Genomic DNA, 13,453 nt, shown 5'->3' with positions numbered 1-13,453 from the left:
CCATTCTGGATATGAGGTAAGTAGTGTAGGACAAAAGATAATGTATCTCAACTTTTGAGCAACCCAAGTCAAGGCACAACATTTCCTTTCTAAAAGGGTGTACTTAACCTCATAATCGGTGAACTTCTTGCTCAAATAATATATTGCCTGTTCATTTTTTCCTGTTGCATCATGTTGCCCCAGAACGCATCCAAAGGAATTATCCATCACTGATAGATATAAAAACAAAGGCCTACTAGGTTCAGGTGGGACCAGTACAGGGGGTTTTGACAGATAATCTTTGATCATGTCAAAAGCCTTTTGACAATCGTCTGTCCATCTGACAGCGGCATCCTTTTTCAGCAACTTAAAGATGGGCTCGCACATGGTTGTGAGCTGAGCAATGAACCTACTGATGTAGTTCAACCTCCCGAGCAAACTCATGACCTCTTTTTTGTTCTTCAGGGGTGGCAGATCTCGAATGGACTTTATCTTAGATGGATCCAATTCGATGCCTCTCCGGCTGACTATAAAACCGAGGAGTTTCCCAGATGGGACCCCAAATGCACACTTGACTGGATTAAGCTTAAGGTCATACCTACGAAGCCGTTCGAAGACCTTTTTCAAATCACACACGTGATCGGCTTGTGTCTTTGATTTTATGATGACATCGTCGACATATACTTCAATCTCTTTGTGCATCATGTCATGAAAAATGGTGGTCATGGCCTTCATGTAAGTTGCCCCTGCATTCTTTAAACCGAATGGCATGACCCTGTAACAATAATTACCCCATGGCGTGGTGAAAGCGGTCTTTTCTGCATCATCCTCATCCATTAGAATTTGATGGTACCCAGCATATCAATCCACAAATGATTGGATCTCATGCTTTGTGCAATTATCTACAAGAATGTGGATGTTTGGCAAAGGAAAATTATCCTTTGGACTTGCTTTGTTCAGGCCCCTATAGTCGACACAAACTCTGACATCCTTCTTTAGCACGGACACAACATTTGCCACCCAGGTGGTGTATCGGACAGCTCTGACCACATTGGCTCTTAGTTGCTTCATTATTTCTTCTTTGATTTTGTTGCTCATGTCTGTTTTAAATTTTCGTTTCTTTTGTTGCACTGGTGGAAAACCAGGATATGTAGGAAGCTTATGAACCACCAGATCAGCACTTAAACCCGGCATATCATCGTAAGACCAAGCAAACACATCTCTGTATTCAAATAAAAGTTGAATCAAGATATCTCTGGTTTTTTGTTCAGTGTGAATGCTTATCTTCGTTTCTCTAACTTCTTCAGGACTTCTGATAATAATCGTCTCAGTTTCATTGAGGTTTTGCTTAGGCTTGTTTTCAAATTGTTCCAACTCTCTTTTTATTTCCTCAACAATCTCATCTTCCTCATATTCAACCTCTTGATGTCTTATTTCGATATTAGACAGCTTTTCAAGATCTGGGCATGAATTCTGCATGCATGTCATGTTATTAAAGCCGGCATTAACAAAACTGAAATGAAAATAAAATGACAGGAATTAGGAAAAGGAAAAGATAGGAAACTTAATAGGAAACTGAACTGCACTTTATTGAATTCGAAAGGATAGAAGGGTTAACATCAAAACAAAACAATCATCCTGAGATATTTGGATTACAACCCTGAAAGTAACCCAAAATACAAAAAAGAAGCTGCAAAAGCAGACTACCAAGACTCCTTTCTTGTGGGGAGAGGAGTTGCTTCCCAGTTGGTGAGCATGGTGTCTGGGTCAATTAGTTGCATATCGGCACGACTAGTGCCTTCACCAGCCTGGATCATATTCACGTCATAAAACATCATGCTGAGGCCATGGCAAATTTCATCAATGTTTGCATGCGCCGAGGAATTTTGACCCTCTCGGAGTCGTGGCTTGACAAAAGTGTAGAAAATATGAGGGATAGGCTATTGCAAGACCCATCCACTCTTTTTGCGGTGTTTGAATTTGTTTTTGTCTGCTTGTGTTGGCCTGAAGCCTAAGCCAAAAGTACCCCGGTTGCCTAACGGAGCAATAGGCTCTGAACTTCCTTGCAATGATGCCCCCAAACCTTTTCCTGGCTCATAACCTTTTCTCATCATAACCGTAGCCACCATTACAGATGTGGCGGAAAGACGAGGATGCAGAATGGGCTTTCCTTCCTCGACATGGTCCACAGCAACCACTTCAAAAGCCTGATAGACAATGGACTCAAACCCTTCCTTGGCCTCAATACAGGGGATTAATGGGTCTTTATAAATGGAAGACTCGTCTTCTCCGTGAACAATAATTTCTTGCCCGTCATGTTCGAATTTGAGAATCTGGTGCAAGGTGGATGGCACAGCTCGGGCTGTATGGATCCATGGCCTTCCAAGAAGAAAGTTATAAGAAGTGACCATGTACACTACTTGGAAAACAATCTGAAAGTCCAACGGCCCAATCGTCATGGTGAGGTTGATTTCCCCCATAGTATCTCTCGCTGAGCCATCGAAAGCCCGGATGCGAACATTGTTGGGTCGGATTCTGTCTGTATTGATCTTCATACTTTGCAAAGTAGAGAGAGGGCATACATCTACACTTGAGCCTCCATCAACCATGACTCTCTTTACATAATGCCCCTCACATTTTACCATCAAGTTCAAAGCCTTATTGTGCCCGGCTCCTTCCTCGGGAAGTTCATCATCGGTAAATGAGATTCTGTTTACCTCAAAAAATCTATTGGCCATCTTCTTTAACTGATTCACTATGGTCTCCTCTGAGATATGTGCCTCGTTCAGGACCTTGATTAGTACACGGGCATGCTCTTTGGAATGTATGAGCAGAGATAGTAGAGAGATTTGGGCAGGAGTCTTTCTTAGATGGTCAATGATTGAGTAATCCTGAGCTTTCATTTTCTTCAAAAACTCTTCTGCCTCTGCTTCAGTGACTGGCTTCTTTATTGGCAATTGGCCTCCTCTGATTTGCTTGGCCTTCATTAACTCTTCTGGAGAATAACACCTCCCCGATCGAGTCAAACCTCCAGTTTCCCCCACTTCCTCTATGATTTCCTTGCCTTTGTAGGTCATCACAGTTTTGTTGTAGTTCCAAGGAACATTTTTTGTGTTTGTCACATGGGGTTGCACGACAGGTTTGATTATGATTGGCTCTGTTATGCCATTCGTACCACCCCGATTCTGCCTTGTGACGGGGTGGCCTCCAAGGACATATAACCTTGGGCTTGGAACATTGGAGCGAACCTCTAACCTCGAGACCTTGGGCATAAATAAAGTTACCTTTTCTGAGTTCAGGGCGCCTTTCACAATCAACGACACATCTCGGCTTGGTCTTACTTCCAGACTTGTTCCTTCTTGAATTGCTCCCACTGTCATTTCTATTTGGTTGACCGGCTTGTATTCCTAATCTCGGCCAATCATTCCCAAGAAATGAACATCGTTGTGTTCCTGCAACGGGTTGTTTGTCACATTAGGAGGGTCCTCGCCATTCGTTAATACAATTAATTTTTCAGAAATGAGTCTTTCTATGGCTCCTTTCAGAGTCCAACAGTCATCAGTGCGTCCAACAGTCATCGGTGCTATGCCCCGGGGCACCTGAATGATATTCACATCTAGCATTTGCTTGAAATCCATGTGAATTCGGATGCATGTGGTGGGGAGCGATGGGTCCAATCACGCTCATTTGCTTCAGCTTCTGGAATAGACTAGAGTATGATTCAGCCAATGGAGTGAATTTTTCTGCCGGCCTCTACTCTCGACCATAATCCTGCCTGGGACGAGCATTATAGGGTGCCCAAAAATTTTGTTGCTGAGGTCGGGGCCCCTTGGAGCTGGTGCCCGTACCTGCTGATTGGGAGGCCGAGCATATGATTGAGCATTGTACATTGTATATTGTGGTGGGCCCATAGAGTATTGAGGAATTGGCGGGGGATAGTAATGTTGAGGGTAGCTGGATCTCTCCTGCTGAACTTGCACATAAGGGTGCGATGCCCCTCTTTGAACTTCCCTAGATCCCGAGGTCATCATAGAACCTTCATCTCTCTTTTTTCTATTTGCAAAACTTCCTGACCCATTTTGGATCGCTTGGGTGATGGCTTTGAGAGCTGCCTGACTTACAATTCTGCCAGTCTTTAGGCCATTTTCGATCATTTCCCCTATCTTGATTGCTTCGGCAAAAGGCCTACCCATTGCAGACATCATGTTTTGGAAATAATCAGGCTCTTGAGCCTCCAAAAAGACAGTGATCAACTCATGATTATCCATGGGCGGCTTAACTCTAGCCGCTTGCTCCCTCTACTTGATGGCGTACTCCCTAAAGCTTTCCGTCGGCTTTTTCCTCATATTGGATAGGGAATTGCGGTCTGGTGTAATATCAATGTTGTATTGGAATTGCTTGACGAAGGCCTGGGCCATGTCATCCCAAATATGCCAGTGAGAGATGTCTTGGTCAATGAACCATTCGGAAGCTACCCCCACAAGGCTTTCCCCAAAGTAAGCCATTAGCAGCTCTTCCTTTCCTCCTTCACCCCTCAGCTGGTTGCAGTACCTTTTCAAGTGGGCCATAGGGTCGCCGTGTCCATCATATTTCTCAAATTTTGGGGTTTTGAACCCTCGTGGCAAATGGATATGAGGGAACATGCATAGATCACTGAATAAAACACTTTTGTGACCACCTAGTCCCTGTATGTTCTTTATATTCTGTTCAAGACTTTTCATTTTCCTGGCCATCTCATCTGGCTCAATCATCGTGGAAGGCATTTCATTTTCCACTGGTGATTTGTATCGAGGAGTCTGATTGTTTGGGGTCGAGACCCCAAAAGCCATATTCGGAGAATAGTATTGTCCATCATAAGCATGAGATGGTGGCTCATTATTTGGCCTCGTCACAGGAGGTGGTGGCGGGATTGTATATACCGGTGCGCCAGACACGACGAGAGGGGTGTTCCTGACCGGTGCAACTGGAGGTCGCATATTAGAGGTACTGGGGGCAACATGGAGGCTGTAGTTCGGCACATACCCTAGTGGTAGAATGGGGTCGCTCGTTACATGGAGCGGTGGTTGAGTAGCCTGGGGTATGGTGTAAGTTCCCTCTGAGGGACCCTGGGGTGGAGGTCGACCGGAAACCCAAGCTTGATATACATCTGACAGTTGTTGTCTCAATTTTCTTATCTCCTCAGACTCTTGCTCAACTGACTGACCCTGCGGATTGTCACTGGCCAACTCGATTTCATCACTGTTATCCATTACTACTGGTCCCTTAGATCTTGTGAAGTGATGATGTACTTCCATATTTACCTCAAACCAACCACCTTAAACTTACTGGTTTAAGAGACAACAAACGTGTTAGGGTTAGGCATTTTATAGATATGAATTACACGTAATATGTCATGCTCCTAACATCACCACCATTTCTAAAATGCTGTTGGAAGGCTTCAATGTTTCATTCCGGCCTATCAACTTGTTGCTTATTGACACTGTTATTTCCTTCTTCTTTTTTTCCTTTTTTTATTATTATTTTTCACTCACCATATTTGATCCCTTACTTTAGAGCCATTTTAAAATGAATACTTGATCGAGCCTTTTGTGGGTTGCCTACGTATCATGTCGCCGCATGAATCAGATCATTACGTAGTTCAGATATGCAAGACACTTGATTTTTTTTTACAAAACAAACATCAAAAACTTTTTCATTGATTTTCAATATAATATTTTGATACAAGACTCAAAAATCAAGAGTTACATAAAGATAAACGAGACCAAACCTGATTCAAATAGTCTTTTTAGAATAAAAGTCAAAACAACACCAAAAGACTCTTATAGACTTAGAAACAACAAAAGCATAATGAAAAGGACTAATAACTAAAAGAAGACTTTGATCTCTACAGTAGAATCCACCAGCATTACTGTAATCAAGGCTCTTGTTCCTGCGGCTGACCCCCAACATTGGGTATATCCTCTCCAAGTCTGCAGATATATGACGAGCAACATTCAATGATACTTCTGCAAACCACTTGGGCGTCATGCCCTGGCAACTCCTGCATGCTCTTAAGGTATATGTGGCTACCTCGAGGATCTTTCCCTTAATATATTCCTGAGCCACGTGCAGCTCTTGATTCTGCCGACCATGGGTCACAGCTAGATCCAACGCATCACGCTCGCGGTCCAAGGCCATATCTTTCTGGCGCCGAACATCTAGCGACTCCGCTTCTAATTGATTGATCACCTTTTGGTAGTGGTGTCTTTCTATTTCAATCTCCGCGATCTGGCTCTCTTTGCTTGACTCAACTCTCCCTATCTGATCCCTCAGACCTTGGATTAATGGAGGGAAACCTCTACGTTCATGATCACGGACTACCCTGAACTGGGCTTCTTTCTCTTTTTGCTGCTGAGCGGTTGTGACTATGTTCTTCTTTCGAATTTGGGCTTTGAGTGCTTGCTTCTCTCGTGCCCACTGAGCCTTTTCCCGCTCAAAATCAGTTTGTTATATGTCAATGGCTGTCTCCAGAATGCCCTTATCTTCTTGTAAAGTGTCAATACGAGATTGGAACTATTGCGCCACTTCCCTTCTGGTTTCTCTAACTCTGACCTCGATCTCTCTCTCCCAATAAACTGCGTGCCATATGGATCTCTCTGTCCTTTGCTCGGGGATATCCTGGTTGTGAAACCACTCAAGGTATGCGAGGCATACCTCCCCACGTTCACGATCAGCTACCATCTCGTCTAAATCGGAAAATCGACTACCAAACCAAATCTTCTGTGCATATGACTCCCTTAGAGGTTCCTCTCCCTTGAATTCCCACATGAACGGGTGCATGTCCTTAATCGGGGGCCTCTTTTGCTCTCTCCCTAACTAGCGCATGAAGCGTAAAGGCGCGTAGGGTTGGAAACCCCTAAAACCCATGAGTATGAAGAATGGGCGATACGTCGACATATGCATGACCCTAACAGAAGGGAACCAGTAATAGTTCCAAGTGATTCTATCAGCACTCAATGAACCAAGTAATGTCCGCCAAGCCCTCACCCCCTCTGGAAGATTACAACTCGCAGCTCTGTCTAGGTGACATCCAATGTAATTTAGCCAATCATCATTGAAATTTACTACTATTGGATGATGATAAATGTGCTCTATGAACCACATTTGCGGCAGAATGTTGCATCCCTCAAAGTAATCTTCACCTTCTTGACAACGGGTCAAAGCCCGAAAAATATCTCCCAAAATCATGGGAAGAATGGTATGATCCTCGCTACTTTGCAAATACGAGACTACCGCAACCAATCGAATTCTGATGTACCCACCACGCTCCGGAAAGACCATGATCCCTAAAAATGATATCATGAACGCGAATATTCTCAACTCCCTCCAAGCGTCGTAACTCAACTGGTTGACGAATTCTGTGCCCGAGAAGTTCTCAAACCCTTTCTCGTCCCCAAATCTGTCATAAAAATATTCCGACGGAACCCAACCTTCATTTAAGCAAACCATTGGAATTCGACGAAGGCATAACTTCTTTAAAAAGTTGTTCACACCAACTTTTCTCGGAGCAGCAGGCCTTTTCCCACGAAGGTCTCTCCCCAATCCGGTGAACCCACCTAATTTTTCCAATGTGGGTGTCATTTCACAATCTTTGAACCTGAAGACATTGTTCGCGGGGTCCCAAAAACCTGCTAGAGCCTCGATTAAATCTCTATTAGGCTTAATTCCCATGAGGTTGGTGAGGAACTTGAGGTGCTTAAATACCCGATTCCGTTCCCATGTAGCAAAACTAGCCCACCAATTACAGAGACTACTCGGGGTCTTATCTCTGATCAAGAACATAGGAGGCGTCTCGTCCCTTACCATTTTTCTGACTGCTTCTTTGTGGAGAACACATGGTGATCCTAAGAATAAGATAAAAAAAGGGTTAGGACTTACCTAAACTATATGCAAATTATGATCATTTATTATTTTATTTTATTTTTTGGTCAATTTAGGACTCAATCTATTTTTTTTAATTACAATATATATTTTGAAATTATCGAACACAAAAGTTGAGATGATAAAAGCGAAAAAAGGCTATTATTACAAAAACGACCCTTTAATACTTCCATAGAAGGCATAAAGGATGTCTCGGCAAAAACAGCCAAACACAGGAACAAAACAATAAAAATAGACAAAATAATAAATAAATAAAAACTAGTTTTTACGAAAATGACCCTTTGCAATATGAGTATAACCAGATAAAAATAGCTACTTTTTGCAAAAATAATCTTTCCGGAAAGGTTTAAAGTTGTTTCGACAAAAATGGCCAGACATAAGGGCAAAATGGTAAAAGGTGAATAAATATGGATAAAGTAACTATTTTTACAAAAGTGTCCCTTCAGCACTTCCCAGGAAGATTTTAAGATTGTCTTGGCAAAACAGCTGGAACATGAGGGCCAGACAGTAAAAGGTGACCAAAATAAGCCTTTTTTTTTTGAAAATTTTATGCTCCCTTTTTTTTTGAAACATGTGGGCTGAACCCGATGGAGGTTGCCTATGTATCTCACATCCGATGAGAATCAAACCCGCGTAGTTTAGTAAAACAGGGTACTCTCCCCTTTTGTTTTTTTAATGAAAATTAATCTTTACAACTCACACCAGACTACTACAAAATATATATTTTTTTTTTTTAAAAAAAAAGGTTTATTTGCACTAAACTAGGAGAATTATTCTTTTTTTTTTATTTTTAATAATTACACTAATTGTTTTTAAAACCGGTCGACAATGCAAGTAAGCCTTCCAAATGATGTATCAAGTAGCACATACGTGAACATGATGGTCTCAAAGAGGATACCTGTCTTATACGGACCCGGCCCCTGTGCCGAGTTTCGCTAAGTCAAATGCATGTGATGCAAATAAAGCGAACCTACTAGGGATATTCGGCATGAGGCTTGTTCTTCTAGGTTTAGATCCTATTGGAGAAGGTATCTAGACTGGCTTACTCGAGTGGACAACTCGAGCCGAGGAGGGTCAGTGTACCGGTAGCATTGCTTTCCGGCTTAACTGTGGTGCTCCCCGCCTAAAACAGGTGTGACTAAAAGCCTTCACCGGGTGACGAACACCTCGGCTATCTCAAAGAAAGAGGGCTATGTCAAGCAAATGCCCAATTTTTAATTTCAAAAAGACTCAGAGGGGGTGCATGAGAAAACAGTTTATATGTACAGTTCAACAATATCAAAATGGTAAAAAGTGAACAGGTAGCACATTAGACACAAATAAATCACAATATTTACAAAATTAATAAAGCCAAATAAAAAGTCAACATGTACAAGCTCGAATTATTATGTAAATCCCCAGCAGAGTCGCCAGAGTTGTCACACCTCCTTTTCTACCTCTCAAAATAATAATAATATGTGTATGAGCCAAAGAATTTTTCCAATTAAAGTGACAAAATGTGAATAGGGATTATTTTATTGTTCAGAGTCTCCACTTAGAATTGATTTTTTCGGTGTTCCAAGTCACCATTTATTTGGATCCCTAGTCAAAGGAAGGTTTGACTCTATTTTAATTGGTCAGCGAAAACAAAGTTCGGGTAAGGAATTCTGTTGACCAGGGAGAAGGTATAAGGCATTCCCCGAGTCCCGTGGTTCTAGCACGGTCGCTTTATTGACTTAAACTTGGCTTGAATTAATTTTGGACAAACTGTGATTTATATTATTTTCATGTTTTACCTATCCTCTTTTATCTCTTGATTATTAGAAAAGATTAAAGAATATTTTTGAATAATAAGATGTCATAACCACACTACGAAAGCGAATGCGTGATCGACGAAATTTATTATTTAGTCATAACGACGCTACGCAAGCGAATCCGCAGTCATGACAGACGATTGTTAGCACGTTATTTACTTTTGAAAAATTGCTGCAATTGTGTTGGAGGAAACATTAACCCTCTTCTTTTTTTTCCAGAAAATTTATTAAATGTCACTACCACGCTACGCAAGCGAATCCGTGATTATGACAAAACATTTATAAATTAACTAAAACTATTGAATATGACATGAAATTGATGAATTAACTTATTAAAAGTTAAGCGTCACGCTGCACAAGTGAGTCCGTGAAGTTAAAGTGCACCTACTATTTGCCTAACGTTTAAATTAATTAAAGGAAAATTAGTTAATTAAAGTAGCAGAAAAATCTGATATTATTATTATTTTTTCGAGCTTTATAGTTGGGAAAAAATATGCAAATAAATGTTGGACCAACTTTATCTATTTTAAAAGAAATGAGCCAACTTCTTGTTAAAAAAAATGGGCCAGCTTGTATGGAGCTTTTGGGCTGCTGGAATTTATTATTAAAATGGCCAAGAAATGAATTTCAATTGGCACAATGCTATATAGAAGAAAAGGGGTAATTTTGTTGTTTAAAGGTAAATGGGCCAACTTTTATCTTTGATTCAATAAGGCCCAAAGTTGATACAATCTTAGCTCTTTACTTAGTTTGAGTTCATGACCATTAACTACATAGTCACAATTGTATAAACGCCCACTTTACAAAAATAGTCATTTTTGCAAATCCGGCAAAATGGCCAGATTCACAAAGATATTATCACAGCATTCCTAGAAGCATATGTTGGCAGTGAAATTTCAGCAACTAAAACGAACTCATGCTATGTGTTATACACCTAAAGTCATTCATGGCATACTTAGCATTGTTACTCGGATATAATAGCTTGAAAACATGCTTAAAAAAATCCATAAACGACTTACATATCACATTCAAAAACTTACAACTCAATATTCAAGTATTATGAAGGACTATATTCACATTATCATATGCTTGATACATAACAATAACATACAAGCTCTTTTGTTGTCAAACTATTCATCACATCAAACACATTTAAATGGTGCAGCATGTTCAAATTGTTCCCATTGCTGAAAATACGTACATTACAAGTCTTAAAGGATTACCTGGTAGCAAAAGAATAAACAGTAGTTCAGCAACTAAAGCAGCATAAAACCAGCAGCAAAACCAGCAGCAAATCCGTGTTAAAACAACCCGAAAACTTAGAGAGGGAACCCAGAAACGAACTCTAAAGAGGACTTATACTTTTTTAAAAGTTTGCACTCTAAGATTCACTCCCAGAGCTCACCATTTCAGCTTACTTTTCATGTGTTCAACTGCTGAATTTTTTTTGGTTTTTGTGACAAAGCAATTATAAAAAATGCCCCCGAGGAAGTGTGATGAAGTCCCCTCTATATATCAAAACAACCAGCTATTTCAAAAAATTAAAAATCAATCTTTTTGACAGATTTTTCTGCAAAATCTGCTCTTAAATTCAAAAAGCAAGACTTTCTAGTTCAAATCTTGTCAAGTATTTCAAACAAAATCTGCTCTCCACTATTCAAAGATAGACTTTATTCAAATAATGTCCAAAGGTCTACATTTTCTTACCAAACAATTTGACTTTTGAGTGTTGTACTCAAAGAGTTTTGAAGCATTAAACAAACAACCAAACAAGTACCATATACTCTTAAGTATTTTTCATTACCTCACTTTTATCAGTACAAAACTATTTTACTACTTTAACAAGTGCAAAAATAGAAAATTTAATATTTCAATCTTCAAAAACTAATGCTAAAATAATTAATAATAGACAAAAATAAAATCTAAAAATTAAAAATAAAAATAAAAAAATCAGCCATGAAAAAGAATAGTATTTTACCATTTTACACATCAAAAGGCCGAAAAAATGGTGGTATGCCAAAGAGGGTGTTCCGAGAGGTCGCCGGAATTAGGCCGGATTTTGGTCACCCGATTTTTGGGGTAGAATTGACATCAATAGCTATGTTTTGAGGAGCTCTATCCATTGATGTAGGTATTTTGGGGTGGTAGTGGTTGGAGCTTCAAGAATTTGAGCAAAAAAATGAAGGAAAAGTTTCCTAGATCTAAGATTTAAGGAGTTTGAGGGATTTTTTTAGGATTTGGTTTGGAGATATGGAAAGAGGAAGTTGTGGAGATTACGTGGTGTGAATTTGGAGGTGTTTGGAGGTGGTCCGCCGGCGGCGGCGATTTCCGGCAGGCGGCAGTGGGCGGAGCTGAGGCGGCGTAGAGAGAGTGAAGAGAGAGAGAAGAGAGAAGAAGGAGAGGGAAAGAAGAGAGAGGAAATAAGGGGGAAATGGGGAAAACTTTTGGGGATTTTAGGCTTTAAATACCTAGGATGAAGATCAAACTAGGACCGTTGTATTAAATCAAAATGGGTGGATGAAATTGAATCTTGTCACTTAACCAAAACGACGTAGTTTCAAGACAAAACTACGTCGTTTTAAGCTCTTCTTGGCAGCCCCCTTTTGGACCGGGTTTGGGCTCTTTTTGGGCTCAACTTTGGGCCAATTTTGGCACAATTTTAATTAAATTATACTAGCCCAAACCCCACCCCATTTATCAAACCATTACTCAACTCTTAAAACCTATACATACACAAATAAGAACAAATACACACACACATACATATTATATATATATATATATATATATATATATATATATAACGCGAGAATTAGGCATTTACAATGTTATGGCTCTAGGTTTGTGAAGGATATGAACATATTTATGTATTGTAAAGTGACTTGATTATTATAATATGCTCATCAATATTTGACTCTTGAATATATGCTTATATCTCATATGCATGTGATGATGTATTATTGATAAAGTGTGTCAAAAAAGTCGCGAGATTGTCTCTCTCACATGAGATCGCCTCTTACCTTAAGAATCATGAAGAGATGAGACCTTATAGAACCTTAGATAATGCGAGGTTATATTTATTTGGGCGAAATGGTTTTCTGGCCACTTAAACTTGCATCAATTTGTAAAGCCGATATATGAACTCTTGGGTTTCCTATTTGAACATCTTTACTTGAAAAAATGGCTACTAATAAACACTTGTAATGTTGCGTGTTGTTCAATTGCTGCTGACATGGATTTAGTTTAATATTTTGTTATAGCCACACCATCCATTCATTCACATTTTGTTGACACGTATATATTCAAGGTTATCTAGGGATTTAATTAGTCACCAGCAATTATAGCAAAGACGAACATATACAACTGATGACACTTGCATTTTCCGATTGAAAACCATCTCAGTGATCTATCGTCGCGACTGGCCAAAAGAGCAGCTGCTAATAGGGAAGATGAACACAGACATAACAGCGTCGGCAAAGCTAGAATACCCAGTTATAGATCGAAACCCACCTTTTACTAAGACCGTTGCCAATTTCAACATTCTCGTTTACCTCCATCTCACCACTATCTCCGGCTTCTCCGTCACCTTCGGATACCTCTCCGGTAAACTCCTTTATCTACTTTACTATTTATCAATCAAATCTTATTAATCAAATCTTAAACCAACCAAAACCCTAAGAAAAAACCCGTTAATAAATCATTGACCCAGGTCAAATATCTGGGATCCACATCTGATCCATCGAACACAACCCTCTTTCTTC

General features: G+C 40.1%; 1 long non-coding RNA gene across 1 annotated transcript in view; it reads left to right on the top strand.

Moving 5' to 3' along the window:
• The window catches only part of LOC138874417 (uncharacterized), a 31,652-nt gene extending 19,528 nt beyond the window's left edge, over positions 1-12,124 (top strand). Inside the window, exon 2 of the long non-coding RNA XR_011401399.1 lies at positions 11,941-12,124. This is a non-coding gene — a long non-coding RNA (uncharacterized lncRNA). The remainder of the gene's footprint in view (positions 1-11,940) is intronic.
• The last annotated feature ends 1,329 nt before the right edge of the window (positions 12,125-13,453 follow it).

This window comes from Nicotiana sylvestris, chromosome 8 (genome assembly GCF_000393655.2).
Source record: "Nicotiana sylvestris chromosome 8, ASM39365v2, whole genome shotgun sequence".
NCBI lineage: Eukaryota > Viridiplantae > Streptophyta > Magnoliopsida > Solanales > Solanaceae > Nicotiana > Nicotiana sylvestris.
The sequence above is the reverse complement of the archived record's forward strand: the minus strand, read 5'-3'. Positions and strand labels throughout refer to the sequence as shown.